The following is a 14,272-nucleotide window of genomic DNA, read 5'->3' as shown; positions in this document are numbered from 1 at the left end:
CTGTTTCTACTGAGGGGCACCTTCAGAAATGCAGCACTGCCTTCAGAGGTGTCAGTTTTACTGAAAGGACTACATTTCTTGAGACTCCCCAAAATACTTGCAAGGACGCATAAGGTGAATGGAAAACTTACTCATGAGTGAAGATAAATCCAAAAATGAAAATGTCACTGCACTTAGGAATTTACTGTGACCCCCTAACTGATTAAAAATCATATGCATGATTTGTATTTTCATAGGAAGATAAAGTATATAGTGAAATATATATAAAGTATACAGTTCAAAAACATTTACTGATAAAAACAGATACTACACTTGATCTTAGCCAAAAGGCCAAGAAGCAATCAAAAACATTTACTTAGGCAATAATTTACAACACTGTGACCAGTGAGGAAATCAGACTGTGCAAGTATATCTAGTGCTAGAGTATGGATCATTGAATTAATACTTAAAATATTTTAAAAGACCAAAAATATTATATGGAAGTTATGAAAGATAGATATGGTAGCCTAAAAATGAAATTAGTATAAAAAAGGTATTGGTGAATATCCAGGGGATGGAGATTTAACACAACATATTCAATGGGCAACACTATCTCTTCTCTAGACCATGTTTGTGGTATTAATTTAGTATCAACTTAATGTATACAAGGTAATCCCTAAAATTAAAAAAACATTTTCATCAAATGAGACTTTTGATTAAATTTTGTAGACTTTTCTATTGCCTACAGGGAAAGAATATTCTGATCTGTTGATAAGAGTGATTCGATCCTAGCTACAGTTATATTTCTCATTACAAGTAAGTAATTTGATATTCTAGCTTATATATTCCTCTCTTTTTATTGAAATGAAGCAATTTCCTAAGGTCTAATTATCTCAGTTCTGATAACACCAAATTCCTGGCCTGAAAGTCTGAGGCCAAGACTCTGAAATTTGATAACCTAATCACTGGGTTATATACTGAAATGGTCCTTGTAAAGCGTAGCCAGGCTGCCCAGTAAACATTGCAGCACCATAAACTTGAGAAGCCAATGCATTTTGCTCTCTGAACTCCATGTACATTTAATTTGCTTGTTTTCCAATATTTTTATTTTGTATAAGTTTGTATTTGCTAAATGATGTTCACCTTAGCTACTAGAAGGCATATATAATCAGTACAGAGTGAAGAATTTAAGTAACAGAATAATTTATATGGATAAAAACTTTTAAGTTAAATTCTAATATTTCTATCTAAGGTTTAGGACTTTTTAACAACATAAAATAGGAGTGAACATGGAACCAATGCCTTCTGCATCATATGCAAAACATTTTCCTCTACTCAACTTGGAAGTCATTCTTATTTAATCAAAAGCTTTCATAGTCTATGAAGTCCTGTTATATCACTATAGATGAGAAACAATTCTAAATCAAACGTAGTTGCAGCAGAATTTTTCAAAATTTGTATCAAAGGATCATTAACCCCAAATATGCCTATGCCCAGGTAGATCAGAATGTCCTATGTAGATGATGTAAATAAGTGTGTTGCCATGTTATTCATTTCAGTTTTCATATAGACCATTAGGCAAAAACATGTCACTTGGTCTCTTCTAACCAAAGAAAATATACGTCCATACCTAAAAATAAATTCAACTGTGAGAGCTGAACTCAACTGTGAGAATTATTAGAGTAGCAGAATCATCTTCAGGTTAATGGACATAACACTTTCTAGAAGGGAAGAGTAACATGCTACCATAGCCTTTGACTTCGTTTCAGTGAGAGTATATAAAGACCCTGTGCTCTCAAATAGGAAATCAGAACAATGAAGTCGGATGACCCAGGGCTCCTTTTAGGTCTGGCTGGCTAAGATTCTGTAAGGCAACACAAACTGAGACAATTAGGGGACTAACTGAAGAATAATCATGGAATTTTCCAAGAAGAAAGAGGAGAAAGAGAAGGAAATATATCAAAAAAGCATTATGTAATTGTGGTCAGTAACATTCTAAGTTCATAGGTTTTCAATAAATGTGATTCGCTGATAAAATTCTCCTGCTTGCAGTAGTTAGAATTTTCAGGCTGCTGTTGATGGTAAAATATTAAAGAGTTTTCACTAATATCTTTATTAATATCCTCATTGTATCTTAGAACTTTATTTTTAAACACAAAGGTTTTATCTGATAACATATGACTATTTAAAAGGAGTGTCAATTGGTAAAGTCAACAACAGGAGTCACTGTGCACTTACTCCTCATGTAGGATCTCTGTCCTTAATGTGCTGTGTATTGAGATTTAATGCTATAACGAGTACTCAAACAATATATTTCACTTTGTGTTTCTATGGGGGTGCAAACTGTTGAAATCTTTACTTAATGTATACTAAACTGATCCTCTGTAAAAAAAAAAAAAAAAGAAAGAAAAAAGAAATTATCAACTCCCAACTTGACTCTCACTGGGATTAAACATGACAATAGGTCTGATCTGATTTCATCTTCATTTAAAAAAAATCATCTATTATTTTTCACTTTATGTTTCTGTGTGAGAGCAAACTGTTGAAATCCTTACTTAATGTATACTAAGCTGATCTTCTGTATATTAAGATAATCAAAAATGAATCTTGATGTGAATGGAAGGGGAGAGGGAGTGGGAAAGGGGAGGGTAGTGGGTGGGAGGGACGGTATGTGGGGGAAGCCATTGTAATCCATAAATCGTACTTTGGAAATTTATATTCATTAAATAAAAGTTTAAAAAAAAAGATGATTACCACATCCTGTTTTCTTGAATAATTAGTTAATGTTTATATTTACCTATGGGAAGATTCAACTATGTTCCTAAAGTTGTATTTATAAAATGCATGAAGTTGGTATACCTTAAATAAAGGATTTCTGAGGAAAAATAAATAAATAAATAAATAAATATATTTACACAAAATTTTAAAAACATAAGAGTACTTGCAATCTCTCAGCTATCTCCTACAAAGATCAAAGATATTCACCAATAACAATTTAAGTCTTTATATTTAAAAATAGTTGATGATTGTTATTTAAAATAGAGCATTGTTTGAATACTACTTTCTACTTAAACTTTCTATTTAGCAACATATCTTATACATTCCAAGAGCACTAAATATTATATGAAGCGTGACTTTCATCATTTTACAACACTGTGTCCAATTTTATGCTCAGACATTGTTTGTTTTGAATATGTCAATATCGTAAATGATGCCTCAGTGAGGATTCCTGTACATAAGCCCCTCACCATTTTCCTTTAAGTGTTTTAAGGATATATTCCTAGAGGAGAAATGACTCAATCCAGAAGTGCAAGGATTTTAAAGCTCCTCTGACATACAGTAGGGATCATTTTGCCCCACAGAAGAGCCATGGTTGTACTTTAGCCCAAACTGACTACTTCCATTTTTCAAAACTTGCAAGTTTGATGCTTCAGGACTAGTAACATGTGTCCATTTATTTTACTCTGATAGTGTACATATTTTTTGGCTTCTTTCCTTCTAGTGAATAATTTGCTCATGTTCTCAACCTATTTCTCTATTGGGATATTTATATTTCTTGTATTGATTACCAACATTGTTTTATCTTAATTATGTTAAAATCTATCTTTCATGAAATGTTCCAATTACTTATTTAAATTTGTCATGTGACCCTTTAGTAGGCACATATGCTTTATTATTAAGATATTTTTAGCAAAATTTCATTATTTATTTACATACTTTTTCTTTGATTATATGTTTGGAAAGGACTTCTCTAACTTAAGATCGAAACTGCATCTCTATAGATTCAATTTTTTATTCTTAACTATACTCATTAAATTTATTTGATATGAAATCTGAAATAAATAACATTATATCAATTCCAAAAATGTATCATTTATTCAACTACTATTTGTTCTGCAATTTCACTAATTTGAAAAACTAGTGATTTATCCACTCAAAAGATGTGCATTGGGTGCCTATAATGTTTCCTTTCTTACCATATACAATATTAACAAACTCTGTATTTATATTTTATTTGGATCCACTGACCTATCTGATTGTCCTCAGGCCAGTAACAAATCTTTTAAATTATTGCAGCTTCGTCCAGTGCCGCGGCTCACTAGGTTAATCCTCCACCTGCAGCGCCGGCATCCCAGATTGTAGTCCTGGTTGGGGCACCGGATTCTGTCCTGGTTGCCCCTCTTCCAGGCCAGCTCTCTGCTGTGGCCCGGGAAGGCAGTGGAGGATGGCTCAGGTCCTTGAGCCCTGCACCCGCATGAAAGACCGGGAGGAAACACCTGGCTCCTGGCTTCGGATGGGCGCAGCGCCGGCTGTTGCGGCAATTTGGGGGATGAACCTACAGAAGGAGGACCTTTCTCTCTGTCTCTCTCACTAACTCTGCCTGTCAAAAAAAAAATTATTGCAGCTTCACATATCAAAGAATTTCTCTGAACTATACTGTTTACAAGTAGCCTATAGTCATCATTTTATTTTAATTCTCACCCAGCACTTAGTGAGAATGGTTTTTTTTTTTTCATTTCTTACATTGATAGGTTGGGGTTTGTACGAAGTATATATACATATTTGTTAATTTAAAATTTTAGCACATGATAGTCAAAGATTTTGGCTTCACGATTCTCAGTTTAGGAAGTAAATTGATACTTTTGCAGCCTAATTAAGGAAATTTTTGCACATGTTTGCAAATATCTATGAGATTTCTGAAAAAATATATTATTTTTGCACACAAATTTTCTAGCTATCAAGAATTTTTCTTAAGTATTTCAAAATAATTTTAAGTCATTCCTTTTCTTCAACAAATCATTATTTAACTCTGCAAGACACTGTGTTAAGTGTGAGGGAAGAGCTACATGGCTCCTAAATTCAAAAATATAACTCAGATTTATGATGTTGATTTGAATTTATTTGAGTAACTTCCATATTCCACATTGAATTTAGTTTTTTTTTTTTTCTGATCTTCACTCATTGGTTCTAATTGGTTTTTTGAAAGATTTTTATTAATTTATTCGAGAGGTAGAGTTACAGACAGAGAGAAGGAGACAGAGAAAGGTCTTCCGTTGGCTGTTTCACTAACCCAAATTGCTATAATGGCCGGAGCAGCACCGATCAAAAGCCAGGAACCGGGAGCTTCTTCTTAGTCTCCCAAGTGGGTGCAGGGACCCAAGCACTTGGGCCATCTTCTACCGCTTTCCCAGGCCATACATAGCAGGCAGCTACATTGGAAGAGGAGCTACCAGGACTCAAACTGGCACCCATATGGGATGCCAGCACCACAGGTGGAAGCTTAGCCCACTAACCCTAACCCTAACCTTAACCCTAACCCTAACCTTAACCCTAACCCCAACCCTAACCCTAACCCTAATTGCCTTTAATTATTTTATTTCCTATGTATTGTGGTTCTTGATTCCAGATATGTAGTCCTTATTTATTCAGCCTTTGTTTTCATATAAACTGTTTTCTATTTGACTTTATGCTCTTATTCTTGATACCAAACTATTATCTGAGTTAAAAACAGTACAAATTTTTACAAGTATACATTTTCTAAGTCTTCAAAATGTCCCCTTCTGTTTCATTCATTCTTAGACCTTTTTCACTCTTTAGTTACATTCAAACAAGATTAGTGAACTTTGATTCTTGTCATCATAGAAGGTTTTATTTTGCTTCTGCCTTTGATCATTTTGTCACTTAAGTGACAGCTGAATTCCATACTCAAAGCTGCATCTAGAAGACATTCCAGCAACTTTCAACCTAATTTCCACTTCATAGAAAACATTCCAGTATCTAATCTGCTGTCCTGCACTTGGTGAGTTTTCTTCCAAGCAACTGGAAAATCCATCAATATAGCACTAGCTAAAGAAGTTATGACACATTTATTGCCTGGATACAATGCCACTGTGAACAAGAATTAAGTAGCTCTGTTTGCAGAGACAAGGAAAAAGTCACAAAGAGTGATGTTATGAGAAAAATATAAGTCCAGAATTATAGGTACAGCATGGTTACTCTTTAGACAAACAAAATAGATTAATATATGTACACACACATGAAGGGAATGCATAGAGAAGGTTCTGGAAGTTACACACACATCTATACATATATATGATGCATTATTAAGGATAGAGGGAGGAGAGACAGGCATTTGGCAGAGCCCTTAAAACATCGCTTTGTTATCTGAGTCCCTAATTCAAGTCTGTATCCTTCTGTTCCAGCTACCCACTAATGTGAACCCTACGAGGTAGCATAGCAGGTGAGGACTCAAGTACTTGGGTCCCTACCATCCATGTGGGAGGTCCAGATTGAGTTCAGAGCTCCTGTCTTTGGCCTTACCCAGTCTTAACTGTTTGCAGACATTTGGGGAATGAATCAGAGAATGGAAAATATCTCTGTATCTCTGTGTCCCTCTGTCTTTCAAATAAGGTGAAAATGAGTAATATTTTTTTTTAAATATAGTAAAATAAATTCTTAAAATGTTATAATTAAAATTACAGGTTATATGTAGTAGCATTACTAGGAATATTGTATCAAGTCCTGGAGTTATGGAAATCTGTTCTAAACTAAACATGTGACCTAAAACACAAATTACTTCCCTTATCATTTTCTTGGATTTGATGTGGTAGTCATGGAAGGAATAGTGTGTATTCCTAAGTACACTGCTACATAACCAGGCCTATTTTGACGTTTCTTTCCTTCACATTATTCCAAATTGTAGTTAAAATAGATGAACAAAAAAGTATTTTCTGAAAGTGTTCCTTTGTTGATCATACACTTTGGTGCACAAAATTCATCAAATTTGATATTGTCCCATTTATCTACTTTGTCTGTTTTTACTAGTGATGACATTTTTAATAGTATTAGAAATTGAGTCAATATAAATATTACAATCCTTAAATGACTAAAATTTGACTTGCTTATTTATGCAGTTTGTTAGCAGATACAAATCCTAAAATTTTATTGTGGAGCATTTTTATTTAAACACTCTGCATAGCTTCCAAACTTTCTCAGTTCACAACACCCTTAGTATCTCACGATTTTTAAGGCATCCTTGAGCCAGAAGAAATACCTATCAATTCTATCTATTAAGTAGTTAGGTACAAATACCCTAGTGATTATTTGTGTCCTAAATATTTAATAGGCACTTGGAAAAAATGTATACATAAACTGAAAGAAAAGTAATGCTTTTATTTTATTCTTGTATAGCCACAGTTACTAACCATAGTGATGGATACTACATGACTTCTCAAACCTTGAAAATGGATTGGACACTGTACCCCCATTTCTTTTTCTATGTTGACATCCAAGCAGTACTTACATTTTGTCATAAAAATCCCCAAAATCACTGTTTCAAAAAAGATAGGACATTGTCAGAAGTACTGTGGCAAATCCAATGCTGAAACTAAACTATCTCTACCGAGTAGTTCACATGGTTCCTGACAGATGTCAATTATTGCTGTTTCCCTCAAAAATTTAAAATAGCCCAACGTATCTCCATGAGTTTGCCAGAGACCTTGCTCTCTGACCTTTGCTCAGACACCTTGATGCATGGTTCAGGAATTGCAGTCTTGTAGGTCTATTGCAAAAAATAACAAATTGAAATAAAAATGCCTATCATGTAATCTGACTCATGGTAACTACTAATAATTGTACCTCTACTTCCATAACAACCTGAGATTGTTGTCAGACAGTAAGATGTTTAGGCAGAGATACAGCTGTCATGTATGAACGATTCTAGAAAATCATCAAGCTGAAGTTTCATACTGAATGAACATGAAACACCTGTACAGCAAAATCTTGCAGACAGCTTAAATTATGTTATTTCAGATATTAAAACAAGATATGGTATTATCTCTTCATTGCTTTGAAGACTAAATAAATAGCTTCTTTGGAGTTTTGCTGTATATTCTGCTGCATGTGCTCATAGTTATATTGCTTGCCACACTGGGTAACAAATTATCAAAAACTTAGTGATTTAAGATAACTGACATTTAACTCGCCATCCCTGAGGGTCAAGAGTCTGGGTACATTGTATAAGAGACCTCTGCAAGACTGCAAACAGAATACTGGCAAAGACCGGGTTCTCTTCTGGAGACGAGGCTAAGGAAGAATTCTCTTCCAGGCTCCATCAAGTTTTGTTTTTTTTTTTTTTTTAACTTTTTAACTTTTATTTAATGAATATAAATTTCCAAAGTACAGCTTATGGATTACAATGGCTTCCCCCCCCCCCCCATAACGTTCCTCCCACCCGCAACCCTCCCCTTTCCCACTCCCTCTCCTCTTCAAGTTGTTGTCAGAATTCATTGCTGTGCCTGTATGGTTCAGGGAAAATTGCTTTTGCAAAGCTAGCAGTAAAAAAAGAGAGACTCTGCAAGTGTTTTAGCAAGACAGAGACTTATGAAGCAAAACATAATCACAGACACAGTGTCCCATCACCTTTACCACATTTTATTAGTTATATGTGAGCTACAGATCCCACTGACATTCAAGAGGTGTTGATGACCAAAGCTGGAGAATGGCAGGCATGGGGAGAATCATTAGGGCCACCTTAAAATCAGCCCAGCACAACATCTAGTATTAAAATAAACATCTATTTTATTAGCACTATTATTTTATTTAAAAAACTGAAAAACAGCTGATTTTTCTAAATCATGTCTTCTTAATGAATGTTAGTTGCTATCATACGTTTTTAATGTCAGTTTTAAGAAAACCTAACAGTAGTTCCTAAGAAACTTCAGAAAACCGAAAATGTTCTTAGAAATAATTCAGTCCTGCATCCACATCCATCAGTGAGAAGTATGACTACCTTCATAATTTATCTCCACTTCAAAAATGTGTTCCAAGTATGTTATCAGTAGGAGAGTGTTAAGCCATAAGTGAGCAAATAACACCATGCAAAGGAAAATTGTCAAATGCAGGCCCTATTGCTGAATAGGTTTACGACAATGTGGTGGTGTGGTTTCTAATTATTCAACATACATTTCTAGTTATTCAACATACATTTATTGGTTATTTACCCTGTGTCAGATAGTATGCTAGTTATTAAAGATACCAAGAGTATAAGGTAATTATTTTCAGATCTGCTTTTGTACTAGTCATTGAATATTTTCCTAGGAACTTACCCCAATCTTGTTTAGGGTTCACACTCCTTATAACTTATACTTTCTACTTTTATTTATGGCTTATCAAGGTCTTTATTACTCTCTAATCAGCCACATTTATTCTATTTCCTTTTCATATTGATAAGCAATGGACTCATCACAGCCTCTATTTTAGAGTCATCAATTTTATACTCCTTATTACTTAGAGTAACAGAATTGAATGATAGAAAGGGACTTCAAATGTCATTTTAGTAACAATCCTGATCTTTGAATCTTTATATAACATCTTGGTCAACTACATATATAGTCTATATTAAGTATCTTCCATCCAAGGACAAGTTATTCAGTACATTTGTCCATCAAATACTTATTAAACCACCACTAAAAGTTGGGTATTATACTAAACTGGGTACACTTGAGGAATAAAACACATGTGGTCCTTATCTCTGGTAGAGGGAAACAGACAATAAACAGGAGGGAAACAAATGAATGTATAATTATTAATGGCAGTGAGCACGGTACAGCAAGTGAACTTAATGCTGTGACAGAGAAAAACAAAGTGCTCAGAGTAGGATTTTCTTAGAATATAAAATTTATGTCATTATGAGGGATGAGGAAAATTCAACCACACTCATAAGGAAGCAGTAGCTAGAGCAGGTAGGCAAGGGCCAAGAACTGTGAGATAAGAGAAGAAAGTTATTGTTTTAGATTGAAATAGATCTTTCTGGCTAGCACCACAGCTCACTAGGCTAATCCTCCGCCTTGCGGAGCCAGCACACCGGGTTCTAGTCCCGGTAGGGGCGCCGGATTCTGTGCCGGTTGCCCCTCTTCCAGGCCAGCTCTCTGCTGTGGCCAGGGAGTGCAGTGGAGGATGGCCCAAGTACTTGGGCCCTGCACCCCATGGGAGACCAGGATAAGTACCTGGCTCCTGCCATTGGATCAGTGCAGTGCGCCAGCCACGGCGGCCATTGGAGGGTGAACCAACGGCAAAGGAAGACCTTTCTCTCTGTCTCTCTCTCACTGCCCACTCTGCCTGTTAAAAAAAAAAAAAAAAAGAAAGAAAGAAATAGATCTTTCTGTCATTCCCACTCATTAATTCTAGTGTTTTTACTTTGGTAAAACTGGATCTATCTATAAAAAGCAGACATTTCAGCCTTTCTTTGAAACTTCTCTGAATCTCCTGTACCTTCCTTTTCTCCTCTGAACTTCCTCAACCTTCCTCCCTCCATCCCCAGACAGACAAGCCACATTTTCTGGGCCAAATTCTGGTATTAGATAAGAAGCAGAAGGGAAGATTGACCTGGGTTTCAAATGTTGCTCTTGATAATGAAAACACAATCATTATGAATTACCTCCAGACCAAGGAGCAAATACCTTCCTACCTTCTTCATTCATTAGTTTTAAGATTCTGGTTTTCCTTTAATCATCTTCTCCAGACCTGAGGTTTCCCAACTCCCCTTTGTTAACCTCCCCATTCTCTCTGGCACCCAAAATTCTAACTCTCAATTTTCTGTTCTTTCTACCCACTCCTTTGCACCGTCTAATCACCCCTCATCTGTGACTCTCTGCTGCCCTCTTTTGGTCATGACCAATGTGAACTGCTGACAAGCAACTCAACTCCACATATTCCTCACCAACCTGAAGGCAAAGACTTCACCTTAACTTAGAAAACTTCCCCTGAGTGCAGCATAGACAGAAAGTGTGTTGGCACCTGCAGGATTCTCCAGTTCACACACTTCAGATTTTCAAAAGTATACACCTACATATGTGTACCTGTGGAGATATTTCAGTCCTGATTCCAGTCTCTGGAAATAGAAAATTCTTGGCCTTTAAGTAGTATGGCTTATTGAGGGAGATCACTATAGAAACTGGCAAGAATGTATTTTAACAAATTCTATGAGGGTAAGACATACAACACTATCAACACACTTAAAAGGTCACATAACTATGCCTCACGGATAAAGGAGGCACTTCATGGAATGGAAGGTACTTCATGGTGTTCAGAGTTTGGCTTGGCACAAGGAACCCAAAATTGCTTGGGCTCCCTGCAGAAAATTAGACACTCACACAGCTCATGCCATTGGGTCATTTGTTCCACTTCTACATCTATTCTTCTATCAAAGGTTAAGACTACATTAGCTACAAACTCCAGCCACGTACAAGATAGTTCAGAGATGATTATCTAGCAACTTTACTAACAGTTAGACACACCTACCTCAAATCCTCACCATCCTTAGAAAAATATCCAGGGAAAATTTAGCTCGCTATCATTGTCTACATTTCCACAATGAAATATACTGTTTTCTGCTTAACAGAATCATCTTCCTAAATACCAATCCCAATTTATAAAATCCCCCAATCTCTACAAACTTTTTAAAATTGAACTTATTTATTTTAATTTATTATAAACATATTTTCACATACTTATGGGCTACAGTCTGACATTTCAATACATGTTTACAATGTTTACTAAACAAACCAAGATAATCAATATTTCCCTCTTTGACATTACTTTATGATTGGAGGTGACCTATAATCACCCAACTATGCTGTGTATGCTGACCTAACTCTGATTTGATACCAAAGTCCTGAGTTGTGTGGACATGTGGGGCATGCAAGAGATGAAGGATGACTCTCCATCAGTCTATTTCTCTGCCTTTCAAACAAAATTAAATAAATAAAAATATTTAAATACAGGTTTCCCATGATCCCATACCCCAAATTCTATTCTTGCCACTGTGAAGCATGCACTATCCAGTCATATCACACTCATCCCTCTACCTCACCATCAGTTGCTATCATCTATCTGATCATTCATATCTGAAGACTTTGATAATGACTGTCTTCCTCTCTAGTCTGCTCTTCTCCTGGGTAACTTTTCCATATAGATGATATTTCCATATGTATCACATTTCCTTATAGTTCATAGGGGCTATAATTGATTCATTGCTTATGAATATGAGTCCTCATGGTTTTTTCTTCTTATTCTCTAGCAACCATCTCAGCCTTATTTACAGGATCTTCTTTGTATATTCCTGTTACAGGAATGTTTGCTTATTTTCCTCTCATTGCACTCTATGACTATGACTTCAATACTATCTATGTGCTATTAAATGCTAACTTTTTAATCTCATATTCAAATATATCTCTTGGACTCCAAAGCACATGCCTAATATCTGCACAGATATTCATTTTGATAATCCACAGTCATCTAAACTCAGCATTTCATGCATGATTCCAGTATCTTTTCCCCTAATAAAGTCTTGACCCTGATAGTGGCACCCGAATTCTCAAGACGGAAATATAAATTTCATATTTTGGTCTTTCCTCTCTAGTATTTCTGCAAACTCACCTCAAACTAACCTCTATTCTTCTTCCTTCTCAATTTGCCACTTTTGTAATCTAGATCACTAGAACTTCTCGTAATCTCGTAATCTGTTGTAATCTCTTGTAATCTCTCACTAGAACCTATTGGCCTGCATCTCATCCTACCACCTCTCCAATCTACTCTTCATTCTACATCTAAGGTGATTGTCCAAATACATATACAAATGTATCATCCTCTGATTTAAAAATAAAATAAAACATTTCAGTGGAATCCTTCTTCTCTAAGGATAAACTCCAAATGCCCCAGCATAGCTTAGCTTCCTCTTCTGATCTGGCTCCTTGTTAACTCTGCAATCCCATCCCTTATTCCTCCCAACCACATATGCCCAACCATGATGAATCACTGTGTGTAAATTTCCAGAGGATGAGATGACAATGACAACCCTCTCGGAACAATTACAATTCTACATATATCTAAGGGTACAGGACTTCCTTATTAAGTGTCTGGGGGTAAAAGATAGCAGTTTCTAAGGAAACCCATATCAATAAACCAGAGATGTATGCATACAGATAAGCAGTTACATGTAGATTCGACATCTGCCGAGTTTTAAGACCTAAGGGAGCACTAAAGAAAGAGGGAGGGAAAAAACTTAAGAAGCTTCATCAGGCTTCTTAAGTTATGATAACACTTACACATGATTGGCCCAGGGCTTAGGCTGTAGTGAAGCATTTCTAATGGCTCAATTCTAAGGCTAATAGAGCCAGGCAACTCCTTGAGGTCCCTCAATGTCTTCTCATTTTTCAAAATCCCAGTCACGGGCACATAATCAATGCTTGACTTCATGCTGAAGATCTTTTGCAAGGATTATGCCTATGTTGCTTAAATTTTCCAGGAAACTATGATTTCAAATATTTTCCTCTGTAAACCATGGAGAAGTTCCATAAATTGAAATTTTATGAAAAGAGTAATGGGGTAATCAACTAAGTGACCACTGCAATAAAATTACACAGTAAAAGATTAAAAACAGAAAAAAATGAGATATTAGAGACAAAGGGCACTTTTTGATATATCCTGAAAACAACATGTACTCACCCTTGTCTTATATAAGAGAACTTCAAAAAATTCATGGAACATACTTATTATGAAAACAAAACTGCTTATGATTTCAAAAAGTTTGCACAAAAATAAAAATCTCTTAATGTTACTTTCCATGAACTTTGTGAAATTCCTTTGTATGTCTAAGTACATAATGTTGTTATAACATGGTAACTTCCAGTAAAATAAATCATGTTAAGGCAACATTCTTCAAGGAAGTCCCTTCCCTGATTGGCACAATCTGAATATCAGAATTAAATGAAGAATCAAATAGGGATCACCTTGCTTTTTGCTTATTCATGTGTGTGTGAGAGAGAGATTTCATGAAGAAATTGGTTGAGAAAATTAAAAACCTAGGTGAATTACGTGAAAACATTATACCATAGAGTTAAGTCACTGTTCTAGGTACTTATGATATGAACCTAACGAAAAAGAGAAAAGGTCCCTGCCTTCAAGAAGTTTATATTCTAACAGTGGACAGACAGCATCAACAAAGTGGTAAATCAGGAAGTCTCATACTATGCCAAAAGACAATAATTCTAAGAAAAAAGTAGTGAAGGGGAGTGCCAGTGAAGAGAGATGGTGTAGTACTGATGGAGTAACTAATATGATCAAGGCAGGCATCATTTGGAAGACAAGATTTGAGCAACCACTTGAAAACAGTGGAAGAATTTGACAGTGAGGGAAGTGTATTCGAGGCAGTGGGAACAGCTGGAGCAAACGCCCCAGGATGGGAGGACATTTCACAGTTGCGTTCTCACATTTGTGTTTAGAATATTGTATT

The 14,272-nt window shown here is 35.7% G+C and overlaps 1 pseudogene; it reads right to left on the bottom strand.

The window, feature by feature from the left end:
* Positions 1-247: 247 nt before the first annotated feature.
* LOC127485378 (U2 spliceosomal RNA) lies at positions 248-342 on the bottom strand (annotated as a pseudogene).
* Between the last annotated feature and the right edge of the window lie 13,930 nt (positions 343-14,272).

The sequence above is a fragment of the Oryctolagus cuniculus genome, chromosome 1, assembly GCF_964237555.1.
Source record: "Oryctolagus cuniculus chromosome 1, mOryCun1.1, whole genome shotgun sequence".
Lineage (NCBI taxonomy): Eukaryota > Metazoa > Chordata > Mammalia > Lagomorpha > Leporidae > Oryctolagus > Oryctolagus cuniculus.
Note: the sequence above shows the minus strand (reverse complement) of the source record. Positions and strands in the feature narration are given on the sequence as shown.